Below are 11738 nucleotides of genomic sequence, written 5' to 3' on the forward strand. Positions count from 1 at the left end.
GAACCGATCCCCTTCAACCCTGTGACACATAATACAGCTCCATCTAGTGGCTCTTCCTGATATGACACTGTGTTGTGGTGTTTTCCAGTTTCTCTCATTCGGATACACACTGTAACGGAATGAATTCACCAAATAACTGATTCATTCTGCTCAAATCTCTGAACCACACAATATTCCTTCACAACAATAAACACATTATTATTGTTCAACACAGTTTGCAGTTATACTGCATTCATTTTGCAAACTTCTATACACACTTCTCAACACACTATATACTTCTCATTGTCTAGTTTTTCCTGAACACTGGAGTCACCAATCAGAACTCAGTGTGTTAATGGATGAAACCACATATCACCTGTGAAAACCATTCACTCAGTTTTCTTCATCACCCAGGGAGAGATGGTTCACAATAGCATGCTCAAGTGTCATTGATAGGAAGGGAGAAGAGGAACCGAGGGGTAGTTCTGGATGACAGAGGGGTCTAGGGTGGGTTTTTTCAGCAGTAGGGTGATGTGGGTTTGTTTGAAGTTGGAGGGAAACTATCCGGAGGACAAGGAGGAGTTGATAAATGGGAGGATGTCAGGAGTGATAGTCTGGAGGGGATGTGATCAAGAGCACAGGTGGTAGGATGGTGAGAGAGCAGGAGCTGGGTGGCATCAGCTGTGGAAAGGGGGGGAAGCAGAGAGCAGGGGGGAAGGGACAGGGATGGGAGAGGAGGGAATGGAGGGGGAGGCAGTCTGAAACTGAAAATGACTAAACTGGACTAAGAACAGAATATAATCCACCCAGCTAACATTTATTTAATTAAATACATCAGAAAAGCATCATCATCAACCTTCATCACTGAAAACGTTGAACATTTTAGATGTTTTATCTCCTAAAACCAGATACAGATATCCACACGAGTAAATGATGAATCTTATAGCAATAATGGATATATTTCATCTTAATAAATGTAAATATTTACTGTAGGTAAAATGCCATCTTTTATTTCTTTGAAAAGGGAGATTACATCACAGCACATTACACTGACTCAATAAAAACTAAATTAAAACTACAGAGATCTGTAATTTATTTAAAATCTCTGTAGAACTGTAAGCACATGATAGTGTAAAGATGTGTCCACTTTGTAATAATAATAATCTATAAAACAGAAGAGCGCCTCCTGCTGTACGATGCTGTTAAAACCTTGTGGATGTTGTATATTATAGTTTATACAGCAAGTCTCTATATTTTAGCTCTTATCTGCAGTTTAAACTTTATCTTTGTGAAACTTTCACATGATTAAAATCCGAGTTATGACAAGATCAGTAGGCCCCAACGGAGCGGGGACGTTTCCAGGCTTGCTGAGGTGTTGAGCAGGAGCGCACGACAAGGGGACTGAGCGCGTGTTTTTGGAGCAGCGTCTGTGAGACTGTGCAGTCGTGTTTTAAGAAGAAATTTTGATGCAATTGTTGGACGGTGGAAAAGGTGGTTTTGGCATAATCTGGATTGTGACTAAATCAGAATGGCTAGTCGTAGTGGAGGACTTTCTGAGGAGGAAGATATGGAGCTTGAATGGACAAAAGTAGTAAAAATAGGAAGAAGGAGCAAGGAAGGAAAGAAAAAAATAATACAATGACAAGACCAGGCAAATGAGCACTTGAAGAGGATGAGGAAAGAAGTGAAGCATGGAAAAAAATAATGAAGGAAGAGTTTATTCTTAAGTTTAAAGCAGGAGATGAGGTATCGTCTCCAAGTCCAACTGCCTTGACAAATGGACTGAGAAAAGCCATTGGGGATCTAGAGATGGCCGAGGTGTTAAGAGATGGCAGCTTGCTGGTGAAATGCAAAAATGCTGAACAGAGAAATAAAGCATTTAAACTACAAACAGTGTGTAAAAAAGAAATAGCAGAAAGAAGAGTGATTGGTGAGAAAAACAGAGTTAGGAGAGTGATATCAAGAATCCCCTGAGGAGAAAATCTGGATGAACTGAAGGAAATGCTTAAAGGAGGAACAATAACAGGAATTAGATGGCTACAAGCAATCAGGAATGGGGAAAGAGAAGATAGTCCATCTGTGTTACTGGAGTTCAAAGACAACGTTCTTCCAGGAAGGGTGATGGTTGGATATATGAGCTTCAGTGTAAGAGCATATGTTCCTCCTCCCCTTAGATGCTCTCAGTGTCAGAGGTATGGCCACATTGTTTGTGTGTGTAAGGGAAAGCAGAGATGTAGATGATGTGGAGGGGAGCATGCATATGGAGAATGTGGGAGGAATAGTGAAGTAAAATGTAACTGCGGAGGAAATCACACAGCAGCATTTGGAGGATGCACAGTGAGGAAACAGGCAGTTGAGATTCAGCAAGTAAGAACAGAACAGAGAGTAACTTATGCAGAGCCAGTGAAGAGTGTGAATGTAGGGAAAAAATGAAAGTATAATCCAAAATAAAACAGGCAAGCAAAGACAGAGGGTTGTCAGATAACTACAAACAGGAATCATAATGAACAGATTGGTTCTGTTTCTAGCCTGTTATTAATTGCTCAGAACAAGCAAAGACTAAAACTGAAAAAAAAAAATCTAAATTATAGTGAAGGCAGCAGCAAAGTTCCTGAACACAAAGGACTTATCTTGGGAAAAAATATGTGCAGATCTTAGTCAAGGGGAAGGGACAGCAGAGGGAAGTCATCAAATCATACCATAATGCTTATTCTTCAATGGAATGCTTGAAGTCTGATAGCAAATGGGCAAGAGTGTAAAGGCTACATCAATTCATTAAAAACAATACCAGATGTTATATGTATACAGGAAACATGGCTCAAACCAGTTCTAGACTTTAATATTAAAGGATATCATAGCATACACAAAGATAGGGTCTATGGAAATGGTGGAGGATGCACAACATTTATCAGACAAGGTATGAAATACAGACAGCGAATGACATTACAAGAATTAGAAATAGTAGTGACTGAAGTATGGACTAGAGAAGGAAGTATGAAAATTATAAACTTCTATAACCCATGTAAACAGTTAGAGAAAGGAAAATTAGAATCAATTTTGGAGCACTGGAGAGGGAAAGTAGTCTGGTGTGGAGACTTCAATGCACACAACACAATTTGGGGGAACCATCCATCCATCCATCCATCCATTATTTGTAGCCGCTTATCCTGTCCTACAGGGTCGCAGGCAAGCTGCAGCCTATCCCAGCTGACTATGGGTGGGGGGGTGGGGGGTACACCCTGGACAAGTCAACAGGTTATCACAGGGCTGGCACATAGACACAGACAGCCATTCATACTCACATTCACACCTACGGTCAATTTAGAGCATGGGGGAACCAAGAAGACCCAAATGGAGACATCATAGAAGAAATAGTGGATGAAAAGGAATTGGTGTGTTTAAATGATGGTTCAGGCACAAGGGTGAATGTGGTGAGAGGAACAGAATCAGCAATCGATATCACACTGGTTTCACAATCGCTGGCTGGAAAAAGTAGATGGAAGACACTGAAAGGAAGTACTCTAGGAAGTGATCACCACACAATATTTGTTAATATAGGAATAGAATAGGGGCGGCACGGTGGTGTAGTGGTTAGCGCTGTCGCCTCACAGCAAGAAGGTCCGGGTTCGAGCCCCGTGGCCGGCGAGGGCCTTTCTGTGCGGAGTTTGCATGCTCTCCCCGTGTCCGCGTGGGTTTCCTCCGGGTGCTCCGGTTTCCCCCACAGTCCAAAGACATGCAGGTTAGGTTAACTGGTGACTCTAAATTGACCGTAGGTGTGAATGTGAGTGTGAATGGTTGTCTGTGTCTATGTGTCAGCCCTGTGATGACCTGGCGACTTGTCCAGGGTGTACCCCGCCTTTCGCCCGTAGTCAGCTGGGATAGGCTCCAGCTTGCCTGTGACCCTGTAGAACAGGATAAAGCGGCTACAGATAATGAGATGAGAATGAGGAATAGAATATGATATAAAATGGGATGAAAGAGAAGGAAGATGGAAATTTGAGGAAGCTGATTGGAGTAAGTTCAAAGGATTATGTGAGGAGAAATTGAACGTTGTAAAAATAAATCAACCAGTTAATGAATTAAATTCTGAAATCAGTGGAAATATAATAGGAGCAGCAAAAGAGTCTATCCCAAAAAGAAGTGGTAATAGAAAGGAAAAGTTAGTTCAGTGGTGGACACAAGAATGCACTAAGGCAATACAAAGTTGAAATAAGGCTTTCAAAGTTTTGGAAAAAAAAAACCCACTGAGTTTTCAAAATTTGATCGACTACATGAGAAAGCAGGCAGTCGTGAGGAGTATAATAAAGCGGACTAAAAGAGAGAATTGGAGGAAATATTGTGAATCTCTAGGTAGAAATACACCATTAGAGAGAGTATGGGGTATGATTAAAAAATGTCAGGGAATTGGAAAGACTATGGGTATCCGATAATGAAAGAGGGTAGAGATATAATAATAGCCAATAAGAACAAAGCAGAATTATTAGCAAGAACCTTTGTTAGAGTACATAGTACAGGTAATTTGAGAGATGCAGAAAAAAAAGAGGGAGGGAAGGGACAATAGCTAAAAACATAGAAGCACTTCAGGATGAAAAGGAATATGGAAATACAATTCATATTATGTTTTCAGTGACAGAGTTGAATAAAGCACTGAAGATATCTGGAAAGACAACTCCAGGGAGAGACCAAATAAGCTACTTAATGTTAAAAAAAATCTTAGTGATAGAAGTAAGGAAATACTACTAAAAATGTATAATAAGATATGGGAAGAAGGAACATTGCCTAATCAATGGAAGGAATCCATAATTGTTCCTATTTGTAAACCGGGTAAAGATCCAAGCTTGGCCTCGAGTTATCGACCGATAGCCCTAACATCACATGCAGGAAAAAATAATGGAAAGAATGATTTAAGAAAGGTTAGTTATTTAGAAATCAAAGGTGTAATAAAATGTTATCAAAGTGGATTTAGGAAAGGAAGAAGCACTGTAGATCCCGCTCTGTATCTAGAACATGAACTTCAGAAAGCACAGGTTAATAAAGAGAGTGTAGTGGCTGTATTTTTTGGTGTTGAAAAAGCATATGATATGATGTGGAAACAGGGATTAATAATTAGGTTACATCAACTGGGGATAAGAGGGAGAATGTACAGTATAGATGGGTTAAAAGTTTTTTAACTGATAGGATGATCTCAGTAGGAATAGGAAAAGAATATAGTAGGAATTATTTAGAAGAAAATGGAACCCCACAAGGTCGTATAGGAAGTCCAGTATTGTTTTCAATGATGATAAATGAAATATTTCGTAATGTAGATAGGTCTATTGGGGTCTCACTGTTTGCTGATGATGGGGTAATGTGGAAAAGGGGACGAAATCTAGAGTTTATAGTGAAGAAACTACAACAAGCTATAGAGAAAGTAGAGGCATGGGCACAAGAATGGGGGTTTAGATTTGCGGTTGTAAAGACAAAGGTACTTTTTTTTTACTAAAAAGAAAGTAGATAATCAAATTAGTCTTAAACTATATGGAGAAAACCTAGAAAGAGTAGACTTTCAAATATTTAGGAATTTGGTTTGACAAGAAGCTCACTTGGAAAACACATATTGAAAGAATAGTAGGAAAATGTAAAAAGACAGTGAATATTATTAGATGTTTGAGGAGAGTGGGGAGCAAATAGATCGGCCTTGAAAGCTATCTATAGAGGTCTAATCAGGTCAGTTCTTGATTATGGATGTATAATATATGAATCGACATCAAAGACTTTACTTAAAAAATTGGACACGATCCAGAGTCAAGTTTTGAGACTGTGCTGTGGGGCCATAAAGACGACTCTGATACCAGCTCTACAGGTAGAAATGGGTGAAATGCCTTTGGAAAAGCGAAGAACTCAGATAGCACTAACGTATTGGGCAAATTTAAGGGGTCATAACGAAAGTCATCTGGCTCAGAGTGTATTAAAACCATGCCAGGAAAAGGAAAAAGAACATACAAAGAGTTTTGGTTGGATGATAGAGAATAAGATCAGTGAGTTTGGAATAGCTGATAAAATGGTAAGCCCCACTGTGCCACTCTGTGTTGTCCCACCATGGATTCTAGAAGAAACAAGAGTCAATTTAAATCTGCTAAAGAAGGAGAAAGGGGAAAATATAAGCAAAAATGAAGTTGGTAAATACATCAAAGAAAGTTACCCAGAATATGTTAAAATATTTACAGATGCATCTAAAACATTGGACAATAGAGTAGGAATAGCGTTTATCATTCCAGAAGTTAATGTCATGTTCAACGAAAGGGTTAGTGATAATTTAGCAGTATATACAGGGGAACTGTTTGCTGTTCTTCTCACTCTCAGCTGGGTGGAGGAAGTAAAACCAGTCAAAGTTTTGATAGGTTCTGATTCCAGTAGTGCACTAAAAAGTATTAAATACATGCAGTTCAAGACTAGACATAGTACTAGACATAACTCTAACAATATTCAGAATTAAAAGAGCAGGAGTGGAAGTTTAATTCATGTGGATTCCTGCACATAGTGGTGTGGAGGGAAATGAGCTGGCAGACAGATATGCAAAAGGAGCAACAAGAAAAAGAGAAATAAATATGGATGTAAAATATAGTAAGGCTGAGGTTAAAAGTATAATCAAGACAGAAATAAGAAAGAAGTGGCAGGAAGAGTGGGATAGAGGAAATAAGGGTCGATATTACTACAGCATTCAAAAGAAAGTCGGAGAAATGAGAGGAAACGATAGAAATAGAAAGGAGGAAGACATTATATCAAGGATGAGGTTTGGTCACACTGCTCTGAACAGTACATTAAACATAATGGATGAGCATGTTAATGGAAGATGTGAACATTGTGGACTTCAGGAAACGGTGGAGCATGTGATGTTGGATTGTCCGAGATATCAACAAGAGAGACAGACACTTAAAGAGACGCTTCAAATGAATCATATGACACTAGGAATCAGAGAGATGCTGCACTTGAGGTCAGATAATGTAGGATATAGGGCTATTTTTAGGTTTTTAAAGGATACAGGAATTATGAGGAGAATTTAGCACAATAGTGAAGAAAACATTCTGGTTCACACTTCAGTCTAGAAGGTGGCAGTAAAGAACCTAAAAGCTGTTTATCATAAAACAATAAAGAAGAAGAGGATCAGGAGGCCCTGGGTCTCCATAGTGTGTGTATCCTCCCTCCGCCCCCAGAGCAAGAAGTGAAAGTGAAACTCAGCAGCTCCATTTAGTGCCGAGGAGAAAACGAACCTTTTCAGGACTATAACATGGTGAGTTTTTCCATCTAAAGCTTTAATAGAGCTCTCTGAAAGTATTGGCCCCTTGCAGTGACGTCACATTTCCGTTCTCCCCCGTTGCCTGGGGAACAAGCGAACTTTGTTCACAGACTGAAGCCAAGTGAAGATGTCCGGCGTCTGTTGCTGTTGTCCGAAGAAAACTGCAGCTAAAAAAGCTCTGCTACCAGATTACTTGGATAATCTTAGTCAGAAAGAAGCGAAGGATAGATATCGGCGGAAATGAGAGTTTATTAGCGGTTATGATCCCAACAAAATCCCTCGAAGCGACTGGAGTGACGGTGCAGATTTGTGGGCGAGCGTTAGCGTTAGCTCCATGTTGGAACAGACCTTCTTTTTCCTGAAGAGGAAACACACGGAAGAACACTTATACACTACAAAAGCCACAAACCCTTCTTTGTGTAAAGACTTTTTCCAGACAAGTCCATACTTGTAAGGCCCCGGTCACACCACCCGAACTTTGCTGGAGCGTTCCTTGAACGGTAGGGAGGGGGGGCCGAATTTCGACAACGCTCGTCACCGCGCACAAAATGGGAAAAAAATCGAAAACACGGGCGTTGGCTTAGCGGTGCACCGCTGAAGCCGGCGTTGCTTTAGCATTGGTTTAGCGGTAGCGAGCGTTGGTTTAGCGGTGACGCGAGCGTTGGTATAGCGGCGTTCTGCTCATGCGGGCTTTGGCTCGGCGGGGGTATAAAGTTGGTTTAGCAGCATACCGCTTGTGACTACGGAGCTGAACGGATCGTTTTGATACAAGTTCTGATAGATTTTTGATAGAAGCTCCACCATCAGCTTGTCATACAGTCCATGTTCAGGCCTTCTCAGTATCCACTGTCTGACCCACACAACTCTGTCTCTCCTTCTTCTCTCTCTTCTCCTTTTTTTTTCTAGTTAAAATTCTTATTACTGTTCTGTTGTCTGTATAGCTTTTCCCCTTTTTTCACTGTTTAGTTGATCTTATTATCATATTTTTATCTATAAAAAGGTTTGTTATTAATATTATTATTTATATTACTTTATACTTTTTTATCATCATTCATATTACTTTATTTTTTGTTTATTGTTTGCTGTCAGTCAGATTATTTCTATTTTCATTATGTTTTTGCTGTCTTTTCCTTAATGTTATTATTATTTGCTATTATATTATCTTTATCATTATTTAATCATCATTTAATATTTACTATTAATATATACAACATTTTACTTTATAATTGTTGTCCATAGGTACTAGTCATACTTTTTGAAATCAAATTTTATAATCAAATTCCAGTCTAGTCTATACAATGCATTTTCATTGTCTACTAGTCTAGTCAATTTAAGTCAATTTATTATTATTATTATTATTATTATTATTATTATTATTATTTTATTGTGGTTGTTGTTGTTATTATTATTATTATTATTATTATTATTATTATTATTATTATTATTATTATTTTCACCATTTACATAGTACAGTGAGTCAATATTAAGTCAAATCATAACGTTGCCATTGCTGTTTTACGTGTTTTAATGGGACCACAATGGAAATAAGTGCTTGCGCTTTCTTGTGTAATCCTGATTTTAATGTATTTTGTACTTCATTTTACATTATGATCGAATCAAATCAAATCAAATCAAATCAAAAAATCTGTCAACAGCTTGTTGCAATCTGAGGAGGTTCTGATTCTGCTGCTGGACTAGTGCACCAATCATAGCAAGTCTCTCAGCATCCATGGTGATACAGTTTTACTGTAACTTTGAGCAAATTCGATATAGATGAGGTCTGAACTCAACGGCAGCTCGATTCCAAATGAGCTCCTGGTCCATTTCTCCCCGTATTTATAGCCAAATTCTGGTCCCGCTCCGACACCTCTATACCAATGCCAAACCAAAGTTCATCGCCGCCATGGATAGCTGCTTCAACGCCCGACACCGTTCCAGCAACCCCGTGTCCGCTCGTAAAACGCTTACAACCGCTCCACCGAAGTTTGTGCAACGTTTAATCGCCGCCCGGGCAACGCTGGCGAAGCAGCGGTGGTCCAGCGTTCAAGATTTCTGCGTTGGCCTAGCGGACCCAAGCGTCCACGAACTTGCGTCTAGCGGTGCCAAACTTTGACTGGGCGTTGGTGGAGCGGGGGTGAACTTTGCCGGGGCGGAAAATTGCCCCCTCCTCACCGCAGCTTTGTGCAGCTCAAAACTTTCGGAGTGGTAGGAGGGCCCCTCGAGAAACATCAGCGGTGGCCGAGCGTATACGGCGTTGCTTTAACGGGGGCCAACTTTTGTTAAACGGTGGTGAATGGTTACGAGCGGTGATGAATTTTTTTCACCGCTCCAGGAACGCTCCAGCAAAGTTCGGGCGGTGTGACCGGGGCCTTAGAATCGTCTTCAGGTTACACAAAACAAAATGATTGGCTTTATCCTTAGCTCCTCCCCCAGGACTCCTATAGGGTTTACTGAGTTCAAACAGGTCACAATGTTGCCAGTCCATCTCCGAGTCAAACAGTTACAACTCAATCACATCCACAACATGTTATATGGTAATGCTCCGAGATATCTCTCATCTTCTAGAAGTGTTCGGAATACTTGCCATAATACCTGTTCAGGTCCCATGTCCCTTTTTGTTCCTTCTGTAAAGTCATTTGTCCATTCTTCATTTAGGTTTACCGCCATCACTGCCTGGAACCAACTACCAAGTCAGTTACAGTCCAGAAATGTTTTACATAGTTTTAAATCCAGTGTCAAGAATTTGTAATTTTAATTCTGACTATTGTTAGAGTTATGTCTCGTACTATGTCTTGTCTTGGACTGCATGTATTTAATACTTAAAGAATTTTTTATTTGATCAATTAGTGAATTCTTTGTCAACATTTTTCTTGAGAGCGGGGAGACAGTAATACCTTTTATATATTTTTCTGTTTGAACAACCAAAAAGAGTGCAAAAATGAACCATATTTAAGACAGATTAAGTCTTGCTTACATGAAAGATGGTGTCTGTTTGTCCCCCAGGTGGAAATATCACGTGATGCGTGACATCATGACCAAGGGGTTGATTGGAACAGCAAAAACAATTCTTTTGTTTCACTCCCGGGGGACCCGACGCAAAGCAGTGCGGCACGGGACAAATTTTGAAAGCTCATTGCAGGAGCGGGAGTGCACAATGCGGGAGCGGGCGGGAGCGGGAGTGCACAATGCGGGAGCGGGCGGGAGAGGTGAGGGAGAGGTGATAAGCTGCAGTCCCGCTAACTAAAAACGCCACAGACTCTGAAGTGGGAGTGGGAGTGCGCAAAGCGAGAGCTGTCAATCATGAGCGCATGCAGCGCTCAACTTGGAATGTGTCAGCAGAATGTCAGAGTCTAAACAATAAACTTACAATAAACCTAACAATGCCACCTATAAATACACAACATGTAGATCTACATAACGTTATCTGTGCCACCTCACAGCAGTTTGCTTAGCTATTTTTAATCAGGGCAAATAGCCTTATAGCTAAAACTAGTATATGATGCTTTAATTTATGGAGATCCCTTTTGTTTACGCGTGATTTCCAAATGAGGGGTATTGCAATTTTATATTAGCCTAAATGAACATCTACACCAAGTTGCAAGCATCAGGGGAAGATTATGGACGCACCAAATTTGGCTTAACGGTCATTTAATGGTGAAATGCCGTTCGCACTGTCAGCCAACTTCGGGTTGTTTCTCTGAATTCCGACAATAAATGAGACCATCCGAACACATCTGAAAACATCGTGGTTTGAACTATGTTGGTTCAAATCAACTTGGTTCAGACCAAGTTGGTACTACAGCTTTGGGAAACGGTCGTTTTTTGGATATTAGTTAGTTCAAACTTGCATCGTACCATATTGGTTTAATGCTAACTTGGTTGGTTGTTTGGGAAACGCACCCCTGAACGTGAGCTGTAGATATTTATGCTCAAATCCACTCAAAGTAGGGGGCGGGGCACCATCACACTGTGTCTTTAAATTATATTAATTTCTTATAGGCCTACTTGTATTTCCTAGAATGTAAATGTGAGGAGTGACATATAAGCTATGTGCAATGTACAATATTCTTAATATCCACTGTAGATTTTGGTAAGTGTGTTGGGTATCTCTGTAAAGCCTCAGCTGCGCATGCCGCCTGGCAACGCGCACCCTCGCTACGTGCGCTAGGTGAAGGATCGGTCAGTGGAGAGCTCAGCTAAGCTCAGCATGTTTAATTCCCCAAGCCAATGACAAGAACTTTCGTGAGAAATAACGCGAACGTCTGCATCATGCGGGATTTGCGGGCGGGAGCGGGACAAAATATGGCAGGCGCGGGCGGGAGCGGGACTGAAAATCATAATTCTTTGCGGGAGCGGGACTGCACAATGCGGGAGCGGGACTGAAAATTCTGTCCCGCGCAGACCTCTAGTTGCCAGTCCATCTCTGAGTCAAACAGTTACAACTCAATCACATCCACAACATGTTATATGGTAATGCTCCGAG

Source organism: Neoarius graeffei, chromosome 5, assembly GCF_027579695.1.
Source record: "Neoarius graeffei isolate fNeoGra1 chromosome 5, fNeoGra1.pri, whole genome shotgun sequence".
In the NCBI taxonomy this organism is placed as follows: Eukaryota; Metazoa; Chordata; class Actinopteri; order Siluriformes; family Ariidae; genus Neoarius; species Neoarius graeffei.